Raw genomic sequence first — 25,228 nt, 5'->3', positions numbered from 1 at the left:
AACTGGCTTTTGATGGTGACATAATATAGATAGGTTTCAGATTACATACATGTATACATATAGACATTGGCCCGGTTTCCCAAACGCATATGGTGTAAGACTTGTAGTACTGCACAAGCTCAGATGCTCCTCTAGGCCGCACACAGAAGCCTGTGAACATAGACATTCCGTGCATAGATGTGCCACGCAATGGTATGGTAGGCCTCAGGTCTACCATTCGGAAATTTAATTATATTTGGACTGCTGGACAGCTGACAGTAGGCTATTATATATATATATATATTATTATTTTTTTAATTTTTTTTAAAGAGTAAAGAGAGCCTATTGTCAGCTGCCCAAATATTATTAAATTCAATTTCAGAATGGTAGACCTGAGGCCTACCATACCAGGCCTGAGGCCTGTGTATTTGCGTGAACACAAACATTGGCTGATGATTGGCTGATCACCCCATAGCAATGATTTGACTGGATGAGCAAACTGCAAAGTCCATATTGAGGATAAAAGTGAGGGCAGAATAGCGAAGACGCCAAAAGTGATTGGCCCAGAATGACATTTGTGACGATTTGATTTTGATGGCTGAGCAGGGAATGAGATTGCGAACACAGTGATTGCGAACGCAATGAGCACTAACTATGAGACCTAGCAGAACATGTCTGTGTGTGTGTGTGTGTGTGTGTGTGTGTGTGTGTGTGTGTCTGTCTCACACAAAACTTAACTTAAAAAGAAAACACTTAAAAAAAACCTTAAAGAAAACTTTAAAAAACACACATGCATGCACACATACAAACTAAAAAAATACTTACAAAAACACTTAAAAAATAAAATAATAAAAAAGAGAACTTAAAAAAAACCTTAAAGTAAGTAATTTATTCTAATTGTTATTGCAATTTACGAGCTGCGTTCGCTTCACGCGTTTGAGCGTCTTAGTTGTGTGTGATGATAAGAGCGCCCCTCACTTCACACAAGTGTTATTTTTACAAAAACAAGGGATACATTTCTTTACTTTTGACCCATAAAAATGAATATGCGACCCGCATATGAGTCCCAACCCTACTATCCCACTGGGAAACAATGGAATAGATAGTATCTGCAGTCTTTGTGTGTCCTACATACTGTCTGGCAAATAATAAAGCATTTCTCAGGTAGTTCTGCTACTGTCTGGCAAATAATAAAGCATTTCTCGGGTAGTTCTGCCAACTGTGCACAAAGCAGTCGGACCGCGCTGGACTCTCCTTCAGACACAGGTGCCAAGAGTCACTCGTCATCATCAGCACTTAAAAAAAAACGACAACACAGAAACAGAAAGAAACCGGCGCCACCTGACCGTACAATGCACCTTTCTCGTAATGATAAAAAGGTCGGTTTCTTTCTAAACAGGGCTTTACAACAACAGCTGGTTCGGCAGTGTGATAACGTCAATAATAATGTTGTTCACTGCAATGTTCTTTCGCCGTTAGCCCAGTGGTTATTTTGGTCTGCAGACTCACTGCATGTGATTACAGGGCCATGTGGGTCACTGTGATGATGGCACGCACTGCATTCAGGCTGCTACTAAGGCTCCTCTCTCCACTGTTGCCATGTCTGCTTATTATAAGAGACTGTGGGCCTTTGTTTTAACCAGAGCTCGATTCTTCTGAAAAAACCTATGACACTCTAATGGTTCTCAAAACTATTCTCAAAACAATATGATATGTATTTGCCCCCCCCCCCCCCCCCCCCCCATCTGAATGAATATATTCAAAGATTTGAGCCACATTTTCACGATTTAAAAAAATAGCAGACATTTTTCATAGCACCAAGTGCTGCACTATGAACTATGTAGGTCATGGCTTTAGTTTAGAGACATACTATTGGTCCGACAGTCATTAGACCGACAACCTATACCTCAAACCCTAACCTAACCCTAACCGCAAGCCCGGGAGCAGCGCATGTCTGATCGTTGTTTCTGCATGTCTGTCGGACTAATCTGCGTGTGCCGTGTGCATCCCATAAAAACAACTGGTCAAATTGCCAAATAGTATAAAATAGTATAAGAAAGAGGCAAAACAAATGAAAATAGGCAATCTACCAGTTACTATACTGTAGAAATACTACTCTGCTACAAGTAAAAGTCAGATAATCAAAACATATGACTTTAAAAAGTACTCATTGCAATCATTTACAATCTTTTGAAAATAGCCATTTGAAAACAAGCTCACAACTTGTCACTTTGCAATGTGTTGTGAGCTTGTAGATCTGTCATTTTCAAATAGTGCTGAAAGTGGTTAATGCACGTTTTGAAAAAAAAAAAATAATAATCCAAATATACAATAGTTCTAGTAGTGGTGTAAAAGTAAAAAAAAATATTGGAAAGTGGAGAAGAGAATAGTATTTGAGTACACATACTTAAGTCAGTTTCCACCACCGTTTACTGGCCGTGTGCCCTGAGCCAAAACAACGTTTGAGAACTACTGCTCCATGCGCTGTCATCTTGGCCTCCTCGCCCTCTTGCTATGTTATATCTTGTCAACACCTCAGTGTGTGTGTGTGTGTGTGTGTGTGTGTGTGTGTGTGTGTGTGTGTGTGTGTGTGTGTGTGTGTGTGTGTGTGTAGCCATGCAGCGTTCTTCGCACTCCATGACCCCGGCAGCGCTGTGTGTGTGTGTGTGTGTGTTGTATAGTTTCAGATGACTCGGTGGCACAATGAGACACACAGACACACAGGTGGCTTATCAGTTACTTCACACATCAGGGTCTTTATCATAATAGGCCCTGCATCATGTGCTGCATGTGTTACCAATGATACTAATGAAGATGCTGTGTCCGTTCGGGGCTAACTCCTGGAGTCAGGGTGCTGCCGTTGTGGTGTTGGGTGAAATCAACCCTCAAGGCTTTCTTTTTTTTTTATAATATATATTTTTATCCCACGATTTTGTAACCCATTTTTCACCCTTGTGTCAATCATCTAATGTGATCCTGGGCTCTACACACCCTCCACCAACCTAGTCCCCATGGGGGACAAGGGGAGAGCAACGGACTTGAACTCATGCTTCCTTCATGCCTGAGTGTCCAAGTTGCTCTTTTACACCTGACAGGGGGGAGTTTCCCTGGTTGGACGTAGCGCGTGGAAGGAACACGTTATTCCAACCAGTTCCTTTCCCCTCCATCAGGCGCCCTGGCTGGCCAGGGGGAAGCAGTTTTACCCTCAAGGCTTTCTGACCGATATATGTACTCTAGAAATGCATTCCAGCAGCCAGCTTGCCTCGTTAGGCAATAGACTTTAAATCCATAACACCTGGGTTGGGTGCGTTCGAATGCTGCTCATATCATATTTTTTTTCACAACTTTTTTTGGCTGATAAAGTGAAGTTTGCTTTGGTCATGAACATGTGTTGCAACGTGCTTGCGGTTATGTTTAGGTTTGGGGTAGCCGGGTTAGTAATAGTGGGAAAACGATTAAGGTTGGTGAGGGGTCCGTTAAAACGACTGGATTAAGGTTGGTGAGGGGTCCGTTTGTGGCTTTGTGTGGTGGCACTCAAAACTACTGGGTTGGGCTTGCTGGATGCATGTTCCACACCCCTAGTATGTCTGTCAGAAGCCGTTGAGGGGTGATTTAACCTGCATGCTGAATGCTGATGTTGTGCACATTAGCTCACTGGAAACACTGCTACACCAGTCCAGTGGATCTCAAAGTGGGGTCACTCAAACCCTCATGGTTCCTTGAGGGGGGGGGGGTTTCAAAAGGTTCAAGGTTGTAACTTTATTGTTACATATCGTGTACATACAGGTACATAAGAATAAAACTTAGTTTTTACGGTAGCCTGGTGAAACCACTCCCCCTGCTGGGGGGGGGGGGGGGGGGGGGGGAGGAGAGGGGAGTTGCACCACTCGGTTCACACGGGTGTAAAAAGCTAAATACAGAATTCAGAAATATTAAAATGGGAAAAAAGAATTTGGGAAAAAATAAAACGGAATTGAAAAAAATAATAAAACGGATTTCATATGGCTCTATACAAATGGAACCCCATGTTTTACGACCATTTGCACTCTCTCAGAGTCATGGAGGTCCTTGACATTAGGAACTTTGAGAACCACTGTGCTACTACACCAAATGGAACAGAGCCTTCATCATTACTGCATCGAGCCTATTGCTTCTGGAACAGAAACGACCCGTCAAACAAAGGACTTCACCCAACAGCAATGTCAAACAAAAAGTGACAATTCTGCCATGTTTCAGTGTGTGAGTGAGGAGGAGAGAGCCTCGAGTCTCTTCAGATAATGTCACCGGTGTTATCGGAGACAAACCAGCAGCCAGGTCTCCGAAAACAAGCCCAAAATAAGCGGCGACTAGGGCAGCGCAGATGGGTCAAACTTCATGGTCTAATGTTGCTTTTAGAACAGTGATGTAAAGGTTAATGTGATAAAACTGAAGCAACTACACTTCATAGACAAGCCCACCCCCCCCCCAAAAAAAAAAGCAATCCGCTTGCTGGTTATAAGTGACTTCGCAGAAGAAGAAAGCCCAAAGTCGCTTATAAATAGGCAGACTTGGCAACAACACTGAAAGTCACCCTCGGTGACTTTAATTCAGTTGTCATGATGACATCTGAATAGACGGGACTGTAATGAACTGCCCTGGTGGGATCTGGGCGGACCGACCACGCTACACTGGCCGGAGGGGAGGCAGGCTGAAAAAGAGTCGAGGGAAAAGGCTGGAGAAAAAAAAAAGAAAAGAGTGCAGTGTTGTTTTTGGTAGTTGGTTAGTTTTAGTCATAGTTTCTTCAATAGTTTTCATTTAGTTTCAGTCATATTTTAGTCACCTGGAATGTTTTAGTGTTGGTCTAGTTTTAGCCGACTAAATATCATACGATTTTTGTCGACTAAGTCTACAGTTGATTTAGTCTAAATGTATTTTGGCGGGCCTTGATAGCGTCGTAATGGCTGATTTTACACTTGCTGAAAATATATAGCCGATATACAAGCTCACAACGCATTGCAGCGCGACGTGTTGTGAGCTTGTAGATCGGCTATGTTCAGCATGCAACCAAGTGTGAAATTACTTTTACTGGATCTCTTGTCCACTAGTCCCTTTTTAACATTTTAGTCTAGTATTTATTTGTTGACGAAATTGTCAGTATATTTAGTTTTAGTTATCACGGCTTAGTTCTCATTTAGTTTGTCAGTGAAAAAATGTAGTCGACGAAATCAACACTGCTGTTGTGAACTTATTATCAAACTCATTATCTCCTGATTCTCGTCTATGTCGGGTGGAAACCTCATGTTAAAAACAACTGTTACTTTTCAGGATTCTAATTCCTTAAAAATTGCAGAAAGTTGCAGATCTACAAGCTCAAAACGTGTCACTTTGCACCGCATTTCAAACTTGCAGATCTGCTACTTCTGATGATTTTGTGTGACACTGCTGTTTGATCAAACTATAGGGCGGCCGTTAATTCACAGGAGAAAAACCAAACAGAAACAGTTAGAATATGGAGATAAGAGCATTCTGCCCACGACAGCAACAAAAGAAAGTTATGAGGAAACAACTACACATAAATGACTCAGTGCAGGGCTTCAGTTCCAGCCTCCTACGAGGACATACGACAATGTTTGTAACAGTCAGAGCTGCTGGTCCTCACAGCCACGTGACAGACACACATTTAATCATATTTTGTTGGTTGGTTTTTCATTCATTGATTGAATACTTTAAATTGCAGATAATATAGTTATACGATAATGCTAAAAGGAGAACACGGAATAAAAATCCCTGGGGGCTTGTTTCCTTTATGGTCCCATCTATAAATGCACAATGTCTCGGTCTGTCTATACGTACGTGTGTAAGGCTGTAATGCACGTAACTCAAGAACCGTTAGGTCCACACGGACCTCAAATTTGACACCTGCGTTGTCCAGAACTGGGCGCTGCACATGCTCCATATATGGAGCTGGCCTGTTCTAACATCAAACTATTTGGGCATGCCTGACACAGAACTATAGGAATGAAAGGGACACAGAGAGAGACACACATAAATCTCCATGTATGGGCATAAAAAGGGACACAGACAGGGGTACGGGTACTCTGACACGGGTACAACGGACATTGCGTAGCCGGGTGAGTCATGGATCTCCAACTTCTATCGTTACTGACTCAGTGCTCTATATACAGCCGGGCACCAATCTAGTTTATTCAATTCATAAAGACATACAATTAACTAGACAACCTCGGAGAGGTCGCAATTTAAAAAAATTGCAGAGTGTGGTTGCTGCAGTGGCTTACATATATATACCCCTCCCACTGATATTGCCAGCCTGTTACAGTTTCAAGTCACACCTTAGATCGTGTGTAAGTAATTCGGAGGGGATTTAACCCCCGAAATTCTGGTTTTCCGACAAACGGTTACATTTATCACGTTTGCGGCGCCCCCTATGGATGAAAATGGAATTGCTTTTGGAACTCGGTTGAACGAACCACCCCGGACATGTGATTCAAATTTGGGATGGATTGGACATTCCGTTTGTGATTTATGGCATTTTTCGTGATATAGGCCCCTCCTACTGACTTCGGAAGACGATTACGGCCGAACGATACGCACTACCGAAAATCTGCAAATCTGTTTTAATCGGATGGGTCCAGAGATCACGTGTACAGATTTTTGTGAGATTTGGACAAAATCTGTAGGAGGAAAAGCAAAAAGTGTGTTTTGGACAAAATTCAAAATGGCGGAAAATCCATCATGGCGGAAATGGGCGTGGCCTATATGGGGAGATGCGTCATGACCCAAGGAATCCAGGGAAAAAATAATTTTGATTTTACGACATACGGTTCAAGAGTTATGAGCCAAAAGGTAAAGTGGGCTGTTATAGCGCCACCATGAGGCCGACCTAAAAATATATATTTTTAAGTAATTTTAGTGATAATTAGGAAATATTCCTCCAAGTTTTGTAACTATAGTGCTTACAGTCTCAGAGGGAAAAATACTTGAATGTGATTTTTTGCATTTTTCCATTGAAGTCAATGGGATAATTTAATTCACTAATAAATTCATATCAATTAAACTATACAACATTTCTCTTAGCAAAGTACACGCCATCGATTCCCGATTTTTCCGGTCAATTTGACATATGGCTCAAGTGCGTACAGTCAAAACTGAGGGAGGGGTAGTGCGTCAAAATAAAGACTAGTGGAAGAAAAATAATAACTAGAAAGGCAGTTCCTGTAGAAACTGCGTGGGCTCGCATAAATTGCAATGTATAAAGTTTTTGCCGTGTCAAGTTTGAAACTCTGGGACCGGAGTAATAGTGTTCCCATTGGTGGTCTAAATCCATAATCAATATTTCGGGACTGTAGCATATTGTAAACAAAAGTAGAAAATGTATTAAAGCTGAAGTAAAAGTTAAAAAAAAGTATGAACATTTGGAAAAACTATAGTTTAAGCATAAATAACTGCATAAAGCGGAATAAAGTATGTGGAAGCTGTAGAAGTGTTTTTAAAAGTTTTTCTTTAAATGAAAAAAAAAAATCTTTATTAAAAAAATTCAAGTTTTTTTCTTTTAAGTAAAAAAAAAAAAGAGGTTAAAGGTTTTTTTTTTTAAGTTTTCATTTTTTTCAAAAAATTACTTTTTTTTCAAAATAATACTTTTTTTTCAAAATAATACTTTTTCTTCAAAAAAATACTTTTTTTGGAAAAAATACTTTTTTTTGGAAAAAATACTTTTTTTTGGAAAAAATACTTTTTTTTGGAAAAAATACTTTTTTTTGGAAAAAATACTTTTTTTCATTTTTTTGCGTGCGTGCACTTGCGAGAGCTGTGTAAAGGCCAGCCAATAGGAAGACAGGGTGTGTGTGTGCGTGTGTGCGTGCGTGCGTGCTCTTGCGAGAGCTGTGTAAAGGCCAGCCAATAGGAAGACAGGGTGTGTGTGTGCGTGCGTGCGTGCGTGCGTGCGAAGACAGGGTGTGTGTGTGCGTGCGTGCGTGCTCTTGCGAGAGCTGTGTAAAGGCCAGCCAATAGGAAGACAGGGTGTGTGTGTGTGTGCGTGCGTGCGTGCGAAGACAGGGTGTGTGTGTGTGTGTGCGTGCGTGCGTGCGTGCGCGCGCTTGCGAGAGCTGTGTAAAGGCCAGCCAATAGAAAGACAGGGTGTGTGTGTGCGTGCGTGCGTGCGTTCGAAGACAGGGTGTGTGTGTGCGTGCGTGCGTGCACTTGCATGTGTCTAGCCTAATTGCACAAATAGCAGACCTACAAGCTCACAAGGTATCGCAGAGCAACTCATTGAGATCTTGTAACTTTAATGTCAGCCCTGCAATTAAGCCCTTATATGTCTCAGCTGTGGAAGTAAAAGACTTCCACTTCTATGCCAGTACTATGACTGGGAGATTTCAATGGTCCTGGATGGAGGAAACTATGCCCGAACAAATTGCTCTATCGCAAAAAGTAAAAGTCGAATGCAAATATTTTTTTCGCTGTGAGTGGCCTGAGATATTGACGTACACCATGTGCGATTGTGGTGTTGGTACGATTGAAAATGTGGTTATAAGAGCGAGTTAAGAATTGTCAGCGCGATAATTTCCTCGTAAGAATTATACAATGGAGGTCAATGAGCAGATTTACTGTTTTTGTGTCACTTAAAAGGCCGTAGTTCACATTCTGTATGTCTCTGTGCTTTGGTGGTCACATTGTGTGAAAGAGGACATGTGTGGCTACAAAATGACAAAAGAACATGCGTGTAAAATGAATACTTTGGCCGGGACGACAATTTGTTTGGTAAATTTTCAAGGAAAGAATTTCAGTCTCCACACTCTAGTCAAAGAAGCCCCGCACTCTAAGATGGCACTAATTACGCGAAACGGCCTGCGATTGAACTGCGATTTCGGAAAAAACGTTTAACGTATTCGAATACGGTTTGAACCGTCCAGAGTCCAGAGTCGTGTGAGCGTTCTAAAGTTTAAATCACGTTTCTACGACAAAGTATGCCAGAGTAATGAGGCTGCAAAAGTGAGGTTGATTTAGAGATAAATCCCATTCATTGTCTATGGGAGGCAAAAACTATAAATAAAGTTAAATATTTTAAAAAGTATAAACTTTTTCAAAACAACTTTTTCACCAATGAAAGTTCAAAGATAGATGAACATTATAAAGTTTGAATGAAGTTTCAAAGTGAAAGTATGACGGAGTAATAAGAGCTCAAAAAAGTTAACTGTGAAAAATGGGACCTTTCTTCCATCGACTCTCATTATAAAGGATGTAAAAAAAAGTTTAAAAGTTAAAAAGTATAAAAAGTATAAAACTTTGTAAAAATAAAAATACAAGCACCCATCACTGCAAAGAGCTGAACAGTTTGAAGTTTGAACTAAATTTCTAGCATAAAGTATGTGGAAGTAGTAGGGTGTCAAAAAAACGGCGGAATAAAGAATAAATAAATAAACATAGGCTGGCAATAACTAGTGTGTGCTCGCTGTAGCGAGCCCACAACTAGAAAGCAGTTCCTGTAGAAACTGCGTGGGCTCGCATAAAATGCAATGTATAAAGTTATTGCCGTGTCAAGTTTGAAACTCGGGGACCGGAGTAATAGTGTTCCCATTGGTGGTCTAAATCCATAATCAATATTTCGGGACTGTAGCATATTGTAAACAAAAGTAGAAAATGTATTAAAGCTGAAGTAAAAGTAAAAAAAAAGTATGAACATTTGGAAAAACTAGTTTAAGCATAAATAACTGCATAAAGCGGAATAAAGTATGTGGAAGCTGTAGAAGTGTTTTTAAAAGTTTTTCTTTAAATGTAAAAAGAAAAATCTTTATTAAAAAAATTCAAGTTTTTTCATAAGTAAAAAAAAAAAAGGTTAAAGTTTTTTTTTTTTAAGTTTGCATTTTTTTCAAAAAATTTAATTTTTTTCAAAAAATTTCATTTTTTTCAAAAGATTTCATTTTTTTCAAAAAAATACTTTTTTTTCAAAAAAATACTTTTTTTTCAAAAAAATACTTCTTTTTCAAAAAAATACTTCTTTTTCAAAAAAATACTTTATTTTCAAAAAAATACTTTTTTTTCAAAAAAATACTTTTTTTCAAAAAAATACTTTTTTTCAAAAAATTACTTTATTTTTTATTTTTTTGCGTGCGTGCGTGCGTGCGTGCGTGCGTGCGCTTGCGAGAGCTGTGTAAAGGCCAGCCAATAGGAAGACAGGGTGTGTGTGTGCGTGTGTGCGTGCTCTTGCGAGAGCTGTGTAAAGGCCAGCCAATTGCACAAATAGCAGACCTACAAGCTCACAAGGTATCGCAGAGCAACTCATTGAGATCTTGTAACTTTAATGTCAGCCCTGTAATTAAGCCCTTATATGTCTCAGCTGTGGACGTAAAAGACTTCCAAGTTCTATGCCAGTACTATGACTGGGAGATTATAATGGCCGTGAATGGGGGGAAACTATGCCCCGAACAAATTGCTCTATCGCAAAAAGTAAAAGTCGAATGCAAATATTTTTTTCGCTGTGAGTGGCCTGAGATATTGAGGTACACCATGTGCGATTGTGGTGTTGGTACGATTGAAAATGTGGTTATAAGAGCGAGTTAAGAATTGTCAGCGCGATAATTTCCTCGTAAGAATTATACAATGGAGGTCAATGAGCAGATTGACTGTTTTTGTGTCACTTAAAAGGCCGTAGTTCACATTCTGTATGTCTTTGTGCTTTGGTGGTCACATTGTGTGAAAGAGGACATGTGTGGCTACAAAATGACCAAAGAACATGCGTGTAAAATTAATACTTTGGCCGGGACGACAATTTGTTTGGTAAATTTTCAAGGAAAGAATTTCAGTCTCCACACTCTAGTCAAAGAAGCTCCGCACTCTAAGATGGCACTAATTACGCGAAACGGCCTGCGATTGAACTGCGATTTCGGAAAAACCGTTTAACGTATTCGAATACGGTTTGAACCGTCCAGAGTCCAGAGTCGTGTGAGCGTTCTAAAGTTTAAATCACGTTTCTACGACAAAGTATGCCAGAGTAATGAGGCTGCAAAAGTGAGCTTGATTTAGAGATAAATCCCATACATTGTCAATGGGAGGGAAAAACTATAAATAAAGTTAAATATTTTAAAAAGTATAAACTTTTTCAAAACAACTTTTTCACCAATGAAAGTTCAAAGATAGATGAACATTATAAAGTTTGAATGAAGTTTCAAAGTGAAAGTATGACGGAGTAATAAGAGCTCAAAAAAGTTAACTGTGAAAAATGGGACCTTTCTTCCATCGACTCTCATTATAAAGAATGTAAAAAAAAAGTTAAAAAGTTAAAAAGTATAAAAAGTATAAAACTTTGTAAAAATAAAAATACAAGCCACAATCACTTCAAAGAGCTGAACAGTTTGAAGTTTGAACTAAATTTCTAGCATAAAGTATGTGGAAGTAGTAGCGTGTCAAAAAAACGGGTGGAATAAAGAATAATAAATATAGGCTGGCAATAACTAGTGTGTGCTCGCTGTAGCGAGCCCACAACTAGAAAGGCAGTTCCTGTAGAAACTGCGTGGGCTCGCATAAATGAATGAAAAAAAAAAATCTTTATTAAAAAAATTCAAGTTTTTTTCTTTTAAGTAAAAAAAAAAAAGAGGTTAAAGTTTTTTTTTTTTAAGTTTTCATTTTTTTCAAAAAATTACTTTTTTTTAAAAAAATTACTTTTTTTTCAAAATAATACTTTTTTTTCAAAATAATACTTTTTCTTCAAAAAAATACTTTTTTTGGAAAAAATACTTTTTTTTGGAAAAAATACTTTTTTTTGGAAAAAATACTTTTTTTTGGAAAAAATACTTTTTTTCATTTTTTTGCGTGCGTGCGTGCGTGCACTTGCGAGAGCTGTGTAAAGGCCAGCCAATAGGAAGACAGGGTGTGTGTGTGCGTGTGTGCGTGCGTGCGTGCTCTTGCGAGAGCTGTGTAAAGGCCAGCCAATAGGAAGACAGGGTGTGTGTGTGCGTGCGTGCGTGCGTGCGTGCGTGCGAAGACAGGGTGTGTGTGTGCGTGCGTGCGTGCTCTTGCGAGAGCTGTGTAAAGGCCAGCCAATAGGAAGACAGGGTGTGTGTGTGTGTGCGTGCGTGCGTGCGAAGACAGGGTGTGTGTGTGTGTGTGCGTGCGTGCGTGCGTGCGCGCGCTTGCGAGAGCTGTGTAAAGGCCAGCCAATAGAAAGACAGGGTGTGTGTGTGCGTGCGTGCGTGCGTTCGAAGACAGGGTGTGTGTGTGCGTGCGTGCGTGCGTGCACTTGCATGTGTCTAGCCTAATTGCACAAATAGCAGACCTACAAGCTCACAAGGTATCGCAGAGCAACTCATTGAGATCTTGTAACTTTAATGTCAGCCCTGCAATTAAGCCCTTATATGTCTCAGCTGTGGAAGTAAAAGACTTCCACTTCTATGCCAGTACTATGACTGGGAGATTTCAATGGTCCTGGATGGAGGAAACTATGCCCGAACAAATTGCTCTATCGCAAAAAGTAAAAGTCGAATGCAAATATTTTTTTCGCTGTGAGTGGCCTGAGATATTGACGTACACCATGTGCGATTGTGGTGTTGGTACGATTGAAAATGTGGTTATAAGAGCGAGTTAAGAATTGTCAGCGCGATAATTTCCTCGTAAGAATTATACAATGGAGGTCAATGAGCAGATTTACTGTTTTTGTGTCACTTAAAAGGCCGTAGTTCACATTCTGTATGTCTCTGTGCTTTGGTGGTCACATTGTGTGAAAGAGGACATGTGTGGCTACAAAATGACAAAAGAACATGCGTGTAAAATGAATACTTTGGCCGGGACGACAATTTGTTTGGTAAATTTTCAAGGAAAGAATTTCAGTCTCCACACTCTAGTCAAAGAAGCCCCGCACTCTAAGATGGCACTAATTACGCGAAACGGCCTGCGATTGAACTGCGATTTCGGAAAAAACGTTTAACGTATTCGAATACGGTTTGAACCGTCCAGAGTCCAGAGTCGTGTGAGCGTTCTAAAGTTTAAATCACGTTTCTACGACAAAGTATGCCAGAGTAATGAGGCTGCAAAAGTGAGGTTGATTTAGAGATAAATCCCATTAATTGTCTATGGGAGGCAAAAACTATAAATAAAGTTAAATATTTTAAAAAGTATAAACTTTTTCAAAACAACTTTTTCACCAATGAAAGTTCAAAGATAGATGAACATTATAAAGTTTGAATGAAGTTTCAAAGTGAAAGTATGACGGAGTAATAAGAGCTCAAAAAAGTTAACTGTGAAAAATGGGACCTTTCTTCCATCGACTCTCATTATAAAGGATGTTAAAAAAAGTTAAAAAGTTAAAAAGTATAAAAAGTATAAAACTTTGTAAAAATAAAAATACAAGCCACAATCACTTCAAAGAGCTGAACAGTTTGAAGTTTGAACTAAATTTCTAGCATAAAGTATGTGGAAGTAGTAGGGTGTCAAAAAAACGGGTGGAATAAATAAAGAAGCGGAATAAATATAGGCTGGCAATAACTAGTGTGTGCTCGCTGTAGCGAGCCCACAATAAGTGGAAGTGGAATAAAGTGTTACAATTACAAGAGTCTGGTTGCCCTGTTGGGCAACCACACTAATTATAGAAATTGTCAGTACTAGGAGCAGTAAACTAAACGTACAGTTACAGTCAAAACAGTGAGGGGTCATTTATGTTGGCAAAGCAAGAAGACTTGTCTAGGTCCAAATGCAAATTGTGCTCCTATATGAAAACGTAAGACTTGATATGAACAGGAAGGATTGTAATGTCAGTTGTTTTCTATTTATTGTGTTAAACGTGTCATATAATCCCAAGTGGGATGGGCCAAAGTGGCATGACACGAAGAGAAAATGTCCATTCATTCATTAATGTATGGCTGTTTTGAAGCAGGGTAGGGGGTTGCACTTGCTGGTGTTGTTGTGCCCGTGGGTGTTTCTCACTTCCTTGAAGCATTTTGACAGGTACATGGACACTGGTCCATTGAGTCATCTTGAAATGACCAGGCCCTTTGCAGGTTGCTGTACTCTGTACTCTAGTCCAGCATGAGCCATCAGCGGACCTTTGTGCTGCATAGAAGTGACACCAGCAATCCATTCGGCTGTATTGAATTGAAGCAACCCGTATAACTCACTCCAATGAACTGTGCAAGAAAGGCTGCTATAGCTCAGTGGTCACACATCCGGGATGCCCCCTCACTCACCACCTTCAAAACGGCACTGAAAACCCACCTGTTCAGAATAGCATTCCCGAGCTGATGTGTTTTTTTTTAACCCGTTACATGTCCTGTTTTGAGTGTTTTCATTGGTTTTTACTCCTATTCTTACTTGTTTTTCTAATAAAGTTGTCATTTTCTCATGTTTTCCCCCCCGGCCCCAACACATCTTTGGGTATTAGAAAAGCGCTATATATAAGTCCCAGATATTATTATTATTACTATTTACTACTATTATTATTATTATTAGTGGTTCTCAAAGTGGGGCACCGGGGACCCCCAGGGGTCACTTTCTGTGTGGAGTTTGCATGCTCTCCCCGTGTCCCCTAGGGGTAGGTATACCCTCACAAAAAACATGCGCCTGATGGAGGGGAAAGGAACTGGTCGGAATAACGTGTTCCTTCCACGCGCTACGTCCGTCCGGCCGGAGAACCTCTCCCATGTCAGGTGAAAAGAAGCAGCTTATTAGAGAAAATAAAAGGTGAGTGTTTATTTTCTTTCATTTGCTGCTTTCTTTTGTTTTGGGTATTTTAGCAGTTTTTGACAGGGGGGCGGGGGCATTCGAGTATGTATTTCTTTACAAAATATTATGGCGATTTAATGTTTTATTATTTACCATAGTCCTAATAAACCCCAAGAAATTACATCTGACCACAAAAGATAACAGGCTCTATTGAATGTGACAAACTGACATATTGAGCCCTATACACACAGTATAAGCCGTCCCCCAGTAGGTAGATCACATTCAGTAGATCTTGTGATCTTCTGTGGCCAGATGTAATTTCCTGGGGTATATTAGGACTATAGTAAATAATACAAAAATAAATCGCCATAAAATGTTGTAAAAAAATACATATTTAGGCCCATGCTCGAATGCCCCTGTCCCCCTGTCAAAAACAGCTAAAATCCCTAAAACGAAAGAAAGCAACAAATGAAAGAAAATTAACATTCCTCTTTTACTTTCTCTAATAACAATGTAAAACATGAACCTTGTTTGAAAATAACTAAAGTTGTCCTTTAAGTCTTGTGAAACATTTTAGAAAAATGTCAAATGGTACTAACGTATCATATAAAACACATATTGCACTAACTTGCCTATATAAAATCCTGATCAAGGCTGATTTGACCTCTAGAGACAAATATAAAAGTCAATGCCTCCAAAAATGTAGCCTATATACCGTCTGCTGCACGTTGGCTAGTTTGCATGGAAGGACACAGCCTGTACCATGTTATCTTTAATATCATGAAGGCTTAGCCAAGATGACACGGCTTGTGCATTGTATCATCAGGAGAGGAGAGGGAATTTGCCTTGCCAACACACAGCCCTATTTACACACAGTCAGCCAGGGCAGTCTACCACTCCACCTGGCTGCTATCTATACCGACAGGGGTTTTATTACAACAGTAGGCTATAGCCTCAACTAGTAGGCTTCCTATCTCCCATCTTTGAACATGATAAATATTTAAAAACTAGCTGGCCTGGGGCTGCATTTAGCCCCAACCTTACCTTACCCTCCTGTTACCCGTAGCCTACAGTGTTCACATCCCTCCCAAGGAAGGGAAGGAGAAGGAACTTGTAAAGTTTGTTTGTAAATGCCTGCATAGCATAGCTATAGTACCATGTAAAAAACACAAACTCGCATGTCTATCCAAAGAAGAAAATAGTACTGTATCATAACCGCAAAGGCACCGTTGAGTCTGCGTGCGGCGAACATGGAAAGGAATGAATGAATGACTGCAGCTACATAGTAGCCTGTGTGTGTGTGTGTGTGTGTGTGTGTGACTGTGTGTGACTGTGTGTGTGTGTGTGTGTGTTGCGTGTGAAAGGCAGCTGCAAACAAGCGAACGTCTTTCTTTGCAGAGAAAGCTGTCGCTTCCCGACCAAAAACAACATAGCGAGCTTGGACGACAGGACGACCTAGCTGGTTCTATGGTCGGGAAGCGACGCCGTCTTTGTCTTTGAGTAGTAGACGTATAAATAAATTACGCATGGTGGTGTGTTCTTCATTTTATCTCACCTTCAGTCCCGTCGGAGGAGGAGAGGTCTAGTGGAGCCCATCCCGCTTACAGTAGTCCATAATTATGTTCCGAAGAGAAGAGAGCCCCCCCACTCCAGCTGTCAGCGTGGTGGAACCACCAGGCTGCTTTATTGTGTATTTGTGGATATGTTTCGGGTCTACTAGCCCCGTAATGTCTGTGTATATTAGCCCTGCTGCTGCTGCTATAGTCCCGACGTGTGTGTGTGTGTGTGTGTGTGTGTGTGTGTGTGTGTGAGACACCTCAGCCTCACGTTCTGTGCTGGAGAGGAGAGAGAGCCAACCCACTATCACAATGATATCTATACCCCCTGTTCCCTTCCGGGGAAAGAAACAGGCACGCAACACAAATATGAAGACAAGATTAAACCTCTATGCATTTAAGAACATTCAACGTTGTCCTCCAAAAGACATATATGTAAGAAATAAATAGCACTTTTAGCCAGCAGCAGCTACAGCCAGGCTGTTATTGTCGGATCAGACTATAATAACATCCCCCTGAAAACAGGGAAGTATAGAAGAAAGTTGACCTTTTTCCATCGACGGCGTGACGTTTTAGAGGTTACTGTGGGGAATGCTCGCACGCTGTTGGCTCGTGCCTCTGCGTGGGAGGCGCATCATTATCATATCATCATCACCGTCGTCATCATCATCATCATCATCATCATCATGAGGACCAGTGAATGATGAGGGAGTAAATGTTAACTGTAAACAGCATTAGTACCATGGTGGTGGTAATATTGATTTAATATTTAGTAGGCCTAAATATTGAATTAGGACACGTCACAGGTAGATGATGATCAGCCTATTAATACATTATATGTAATGTAAACGGTGAGGTAATCTTATTAAGCCCTCCTAGGGTTTCTTATCTCACCAACAGCATTCCGCGGCATTGCATCTAAGAAAGAAGCAATAGGCTATGTGGCTACTAAATATATGTAGGCTATATGATTCCCGCATTGTGCAAATCAATAAAATCAATAAATAAAAAAATAATGTCAGTGATTTGTAAACAATATTGGAACATAATGGATAAAAATACATTTCTGTTTGCCTTGCTTCGTAAACCAAGTTGCACAGGGTAGATATGACAAATAACTTTTTTTTTTAAATCAATAAATTAAATAAATATCAATAAATTAAAAAAATGTCAATAAATTAAAAAAAATTCAGTGATTTGTAAACAACATTGGAACATAATGAATAAAAAAAATATGTTTGCCTTGCTTCGTAACCAAGTTGCATAGCCATAGGGTAGATATGACACATAACTTTAGGCCTATGTAAGTAAATTAGGTATTACAATTACTATAACCGTAAAGGCTATTAAAAAAGATACAAAGTAACAGCGTTGTAAACGTGTAGATCTGATATTTCTGAAAATGTGATCATGTAATAATTGTGGCTTTTGCCTATATTTGTGTGACTAGCTATTCCAGGCAATTTAATTCGTGACGACCCATAATTCATGGGCTGCATTTGGCTGACAGCTTGTTGCCATTGATAGGTTTATGGATCCACCTTGAGGAGAATGTTTAGTTTTATATTTTATAAGTGAATAATAAAAAGTCTGAACCAGGACAGAAAATGTCCAGACCATGTCCAGACCCCCGGAAATGCTTTGGCAATGTCTCGGGACATCCAGACCACCTCCGGCGTCGCAGACATAAAAACATATTTTGGTCATAAACATGGTGCAAACAAGGAATAGGCCAGGGTTAAATATGATAAGGAAGAGTAACGTGACAAAAATGAATGACCTACAATGGAACACGGGCTGGGCCGAAGTTAAGGCCTTTCTAACAGCAAACAGGATATGGTGAAGTGTCCGACTGGACATTAGTTGTAAACAAGATAACAATTTATCTATCATGTAATCAACAGCTCTGTACAGGGACGTGCACACATAGACATCAAAAGGGGCTTCAGCCCCTACCCTTTTACCTGTCTGTAATAATAATAATAATAATAAAACTTTATTTGTATAGCACCTTTCATGACATGAAATGCAGCTCAAAGTGCTTTACAGAAAAATGGAGAATAAAAGAAAAGCAAGGCAACAACATTAGGAACAAGCAGTAATGCAATACAGTGAGGACATGAATAACAAAAATAAAAAATAAAAGATCAATTAAAACAACTACCCTCTCCAGACCACGAGTGCAGCATTTACTATCTCTCTAGGTCGTCCTCCATTGTCGCTTCCAGTCATCCCGGTTCTCCATATATACATCTGGCCAGTTCGTTGGTACTTTGCACACCTGCATCGCTCTTGAGTACATCCACGTATGTTAGCGTGGGACGTCCTTGTGATGGTGAAATAAATACAAATGCCACTCCTTTCCATGCCATGCCGGAAGGCAGCATTCAGGTGAATTGCTTTTTTTCCCCCGAAGTCTCCTGAACTTGAACGCAGTATTTTGCGTTGAACTAATTTGTTTAGAAATCCATGTCGTACACCGCATCTCCAGTATATAAAAAAGTGCTGAGTTGCACCCCGAAAATAGCTGATCTACAAGCGACGCGTTGTGAGCTTGGAGATCTGCTATTTTCGCAACTTTTTTGTCCATAAGTGCCCTCTTATGGGATTTCAGCCCCTGCCTCTAAGACTCTCTGCTCGTCCCTGGCTCTGTAGTACACATGGAGGGACGTGCAGAGAATGTTAGAGAGAAATTATCTACAAAAAATAGCAGATCTACAACAAGCTCACAACGCGTCACATCTGCTATTTCTGCATCCGTACTAGATGCCCAAACCACCTAAACGGGCTCCTTTCCACATCAAGGAGCAGCGGTTCTACTCTGAGTCTCAAGGATGACATTTCTCACCCTAAAGAACAGTGCAGCCAATATCATAGTGATCCAAAGCTAGTCTATTCTCATCTAGTTTGTAGACCTTTATTTTTTATTTTTTTTTAAATACCTTTTTTACACAACGCATGCTAACGATACCGCAGCCTGATTACTTCTGACGTTACGCTGATAGCATTGGACGACCAATAGCGAGAAGCACACCGCATACCTCAAAAGAAAGCCTAATTTGTCCACTCCAATTTCTTTTTGATTTTTTTCCATTTTGGACATATTTACCTATGTAACAACTGCTTTTGTAGTAACGTGCTCTTCTTGAGTCTGACGTTATGTCAGACGTTGACAGGCTAAAAATGAACACAAAAGATATGCTATACATACTATACACCGAATGAAAGTCCTGAATGTCAACTTTTACGAGGAAAAAAGTACACATTGATCCCATCTACCCTTCGTCGGTAATTGGCTTTTGTATGAGCCAAAGAATGAGCATAGGGACAGAGGGAACATATTGGGGCTACGTTACTATACTGTTTTGTTTATTTTTGATGATGACGGATCGGGTAGACGCCAGGCGGGCAGATAAAACGATGGAAATAGAGTATACTCTTAAGGGACGAGGGGAGGAGGAAGAAACAGGAGGAGAGGTGGAGACTATGGAAGCCGGAGATAAGCCGATCGAATGTTATGCAGTGTGATTCTGTTGACTGAGTACGCTCGCATGTGCGCCGCCATTATGTGATAGAGACTATATTCTACACAATGCACCCCTCGGGGGAGAGGCGTTTTTTTTTTTTTTTTGGATCAAGTGCAGACCGGAGTGTTGTGGGGTGAATCGGGGCTGCTTGATCAATTTAATTGTCCGTGTGTGTACAAAGGCGATTGAAAATAATCAATAAAAACATGCGCTAAACGTAGATAGCCGTGTCCTGCATCGGACCGTTGGGATTCGAACCACGTAGAAAACCGATTCTCGCATTCGGAGCGTTAAAGTGAATATTCTTAACACAAATGTTTGCTTCTGGAAAAAAATCCCAAGACTGCTAATGTTTTTTTGCAAATCTGCACTGATCTCATTAAATGACCCCTATGAAATCCTCAGGACTGAAATCTGTCCCCAGGACTGAGAACTTTAAGCCCTGGAAACACATGGGTCCTTAACACAATCAGCGACGGGATTCCTTCAAAATAGAAGCACTGGGGTGCCAGGAAGACATTTTTTTACTCTGTAAAGTCGTCGTCCCCCCCCCCCCCCCCCCTTCTGTTCCGGAAAAATATTTCTTTTTGCTTGCTTACCTTGCTCTCGTTTCCATAATAAATAAATAATCCATCGCGTTCATATTTTGAATGAGAGGCAGTTGAGAAGTCAGAAATGTATCTTAGTAGCCTATATACATCAGATCAAAACCACGGAGAGCGCCCTAGATTAGGAGAGACGAGGCATTCTTTCTGGGACAGGACCGGACCACGCATGAACGAAAAGCAAAGCGTACGGTGGCCTTGCAGTCCCACCTCAATTCAGAAATGTCTTCTCTCGTTTGATATAATTGAAGATGCACTAGGACGTGTACACACTTCATTGCAAACCGTCGATTGGATTGCTTATGACGTGTGGACTGAACCAGTTAGCATGTAAAGGCCTATTAATACTCCAGTTTTAGGTGATAATGTTACCACCAAAACGGTGGTTAGTAAAAACACAGAAATGTGTTTGGGTGAGCGGTGAGTCGCTTATCACCGCAGCCGCACAGCATGATAACAGTGTCATGTTGTAGTTTTCGGTGGTCACCTTATCACCTAAAACTGGAGTATGAATGGGCCTTAAACGTTTTAAAACCATTGGTATAAATGTCTTTCTACAATAGTATTACAACGGTCAGAAGGACAGATTGCTGAGTATTACACTTCTGACTCTTCCTGGTCTGATGTCATCACTTTTTCTTTTTAATTAACTTCTGCATACAAAACAAAGCAATCACATTTCATCACCCACCCGTGAGTTTGTAGATGAAGATCAACAGTAGCCTATATGGGAGCAGCACACGGTAGGCCTGGTAACATGAAACATGAAATGGAAACTGTGAGACCAAATTTAATCAATAAAACATTATGCTTCAGGAGCAGTTCTCCTGTGTGAAGGTCCTACTTTAAACCCATTCCACCACAATAGCAGATCTACAAGCTCATTATAGCAAGTAACTTTGTGCATACATCCTGTAGATCTACATTCTTTCAGAGGGGTGCTCCAATCAATGCATGGCTTTCCGAAATTACGTCATGTATGTGGCAGACAAGTCCATGTACTTAAATGTTTGTTTAGGGCATACATGGGCAACTGGCGGCCCGGGGCCACATGTGGCCCCCACATTCACTTAAATGCGGCCCACAGGTTAATATCGGAATACTGATATATAATTGATTTCAGCTGTTACAATTACAAACATGACCCACTTTAAATACGTCTTTCTATAGCCTACATGTAGCTTAATGACTGGAATTCAAACTGGATTCCAATTCGAAAATAGCAAAAAATAATTCAAGATTTAAATTTGAAAATAGCAAAAATAGCCGATCTACAAGCTCAAAACGCGTCACACTGCGACGTGTTTTGAGATAGGCTATTTTTGCAATGTGGCCCTCTGGAGTGAGTGTGGAAATATAGTGGCCCTCTACATCAGTCAAAGTTGCCCACCCCTGGTTTAGGGTATAGTAGTTATGTAATTATTTGCCAGCCAAGTCTATGGACTTTGATGTTTTAGGCCAGGGTATTATGATGTAATTATTTGCCAGTCTGACTTTAATCTGTTTAGGGCAGCCAACATGACAACATAAGAAGAACATTTTAACTCAAATATTTGCTGGTGATATACCGTATTGCACGCACGCACGCACGCACACACGCACACACACACACACACACACACACACACACACACACACACACGCACACACAGGTGACCTGGAGGGATAAAATATATGACAAAATTGACACAAATCTGCCAGTGGACCCCCATTTGAAGAGATATGCCAGGGACCACCATTACGGCCCTGTAGCAGTGATTCTCAAGCCGTTTAATTTCAAGGACCCCCAATTTGACATGCATTAGTCTACGGACCCCCCATTTAATGGCATTTCTATCTCTGAGACCCCAATTATATGATCGTAAAATCCATGTTAAAGGACCACTTCACCACTTTTCTTCATAATAGGTCCTCACTAATAATCATGAAAAATAATTCGCAATTGTTCTCTACTCGGTCAGTGACATCATCGATGGGGAATACAAGCTAATAGAAACTGCAGGCTTTCTAGTCCTGAAAAGTTGCAATGTGAAAATGGAAGCCATCGTTCTCACGATAATGAAAATCTAAACATTTTTGTAAAATAAATCTTGTTTAAAAAAAATCTGCCTAATAATGATGTCACTGGAATACGGTTTCTAAACTGCCCACAGCCCTCCTATGAGACACAGACTGAGTAGAAAAAAATCGTGCCATTTTATCATGATTATTAGTGAGGACCTATGTTACGACCCCCTGTCTATGGTAAGGGGAAATCAAATAATAATGGAGGAGACAGTTTTCAAAAAGAACTTTAAGTTTTATTATCGCTCTTTTTATGTCAACAGAGATTCATTTAACTCCGAGAGACTCTCAGAGTTACAGACCCATAAGGGTCCATTTGTTTCCAACTATAATTTAGCTGGGGAACCCACTTTGAGAACCACTGCCCTATTCACCAATTTAAAAATCACACTTGTGTGAAGTGAGGGGCGCTCTTATATCATCATAAATCATCATACAACAAAATTATTGATTTTACAATATAAATTGGGGGTCCCAGAGATAGAAATGCCATTAAACGGGGGTTCGGGGGGTCCGTAAAGAATCACTGCTAGAGCTGTAAACATCTTCTCTTATTTGGGGACCCTGACATATCTTTTCAAATAGGGGTTCCGCGGGCTAATTAGTGTCCATTTAGGTGTCCTTGACATGAACAAGTTAACTGTAATAAACTAAGTGTACAGTTTGGTCAAATATACCCATAGACTTCGATGGCACGGAAATAGTTTTGCAACCAGCGCGAGAGGAAATAGCAACACCTTCTCTAGGGCGCTAATGAGATCTGCAGTGATTTCATTACTTCCGCATTGGCTTCAGTTCCAGTGGCAGACTTGCTTCTGAATTGGAGGAAAGGGAATAAGGGTTGAGATTAGACAGCCTGGCAGAGTATATAGCTAATCTGTTTCATTTATCCATTTATTATTTTATTTATTTTGTGCATTATTTACATTATCATGTATTCCAACCCATACTCCTTTGAGGTGTTGAGTCGTGAACATCAACGCCATCATTTGAGCATGCAGGCTTGAATAATAGGGCCCAAGTTCAGGTATCTGTTCCTCTATAAAGGTTCAAGTTTCTGTTCTGCTCCACTCCAACTGCACTCTCGATGCTCTTCTGTAGGCTACTCTACAGCAGTGGGTCTAATGTGGGGATGATGGTTAATATAGCTAGCATCATCCTTCCACTCTCACTTATATAGGAATAAAATCACACCCGTGTGAAGTGAGAAGTGACTCTTATCTACTGTAGGCCTACATCATCATGACGTAAAATAGACACTGTCTATTCTATTTGCTCAGACACTATGGCATAAAATGCTACATTCATTGTCAATGGGAATGTTTGTGTATAGGACAAAGTTTGTGAACATCTGGATATAGGGGGGGGGGGGGGATAGCGCCTTTGAGGGGGTGCTCTTATCATCATACACTATCGCATTCTGGCCTATCACAATTTGCGTCCTCACTTTTGAATTTGATGTTTGCGTTTACACTTTTGTTACACAAAACACTCAAAACGAGTCATAGGTGTGACCCTCACAGGTGGGCTAGCACCCCTCAAAGAATTCCTAAACACATGTAGTCAAACGTGATGTTTCCTGTTCTTGAAAGGACACACGTTTTTATTATTCAAGTTTGATACAAATGTTGTAGTTTTCATTAGATTTTACACAAGTCACAATTACAAAAAAACACCATATCAAATTAGTATTTTACACCCCAATCTACTCATCATTTAACAGGTTGACATTTGTGGTTTAATACTGCCACCCAGTGGGCACATTGATGATATGCAGCGTTTCACCAGAATGGTTTGACTCATGCAGAGCCACCCATACTGTTATTGTTGTATCAGTCCTGTTGCTACAATGTCGAGGGACCGAAGCCAAATCATGACTCTTGGATGCTTGTTTATGGCATGTAGAAATACAATCTTGACAGCAGCAGAAATCTGTTCAAGAAAGAAGAATCCTAAATAATCTCTCTCTCTCTCTAATCTCTCTCTCTCTCTCTCTCTCTCTCTCTCTCTCTCTCTCTCTCTCTCTCTCTCTCTCTCTCTCTCTCTCTCTCTCTCCTACCACACCCGGGCAAGTGTGTTTCCCCAAATTCAAGGTACCAAAAGTTAACTCTGAACTTGGGATCTGCTTTTTGCTTCTGTGGCCCTAACCATGGAATGACCTGCAAACTACATTAAAATTTGAGTCGTTTTAAAACATTGGCGAGCACACAGATCCCAACAATATGTAGCCTAACTGTTTTTAGATCGTTTTGAAATTTGTCTTTGCTTTTTATTTGTAAAACTATATTACATGTATACATTTAGATTTTTTCTTTCCCTGATCTCTGATGTATTGTGATTTTTTTTTTTTATATGATATTATTATTACTCGACGACACTAAAAATGTGTTTAATTAATCCGTGTAATTTCGAGAATAAATAAAACTTAAATGAACATTGATAGAAAATAAATAACCATTAGGCTATAGGCCGGCCTACCTTCTTTAATGTGAATTGTCAGCCGTGGTAGAGTTAGGAAGTAGGATACATGTACTCAATTAGCCTACTTGCGCAAGCAGAGCACGCAAGTACTGTGATCGGCTGTATGTCTGTCGGTATGTTTGTATGTTGGTGTACTCCACCGGCCAATAAGGGACCACTGTTCTTGATGACGTAACTAAAGTATGTTTCAAGGTCAATAACGTGTCTAAAGTGGTGCAAGCAGGTGCTATGACTGTTGTGACGGCCCCTGTACCTTTAAGGAGTCTACATGCTGTTCTATGTCAGCCATCTTTAACCCAATCCCTTTGCAGTGTCAGATTGGGAGGGCGGAGCCTGCAATCGGCAGAAGGGGAGACACCTGGCCAGTGTC

General features: G+C 40.3%; 1 protein-coding gene across 1 annotated transcript in view; it reads right to left on the bottom strand.

Annotated features, from left to right (window-relative positions):
• Positions 1 to 16,376, bottom strand: part of LOC308323899 (TBC1 domain family member 16-like) — a gene marked incomplete at its 3' end in the record, with an annotated part of 192,426 nt that extends 176,050 nt beyond the window's left edge. The window contains 1 exon segment of the mRNA XM_080775763.1: positions 16,181 to 16,376.
• Between the last annotated feature and the right edge of the window lie 8,852 nt (positions 16,377 to 25,228).

The sequence above is a fragment of the Protomyctophum bolini genome (genome assembly GCF_963924005.1).
Source record: "Protomyctophum bolini genome assembly, chromosome: 11".
Taxonomy (NCBI): Eukaryota; Metazoa; Chordata; class Actinopteri; order Myctophiformes; family Myctophidae; genus Protomyctophum; species Protomyctophum bolini.
Note: the sequence above shows the minus strand (reverse complement) of the source record. Positions and strands in the feature narration are given on the sequence as shown.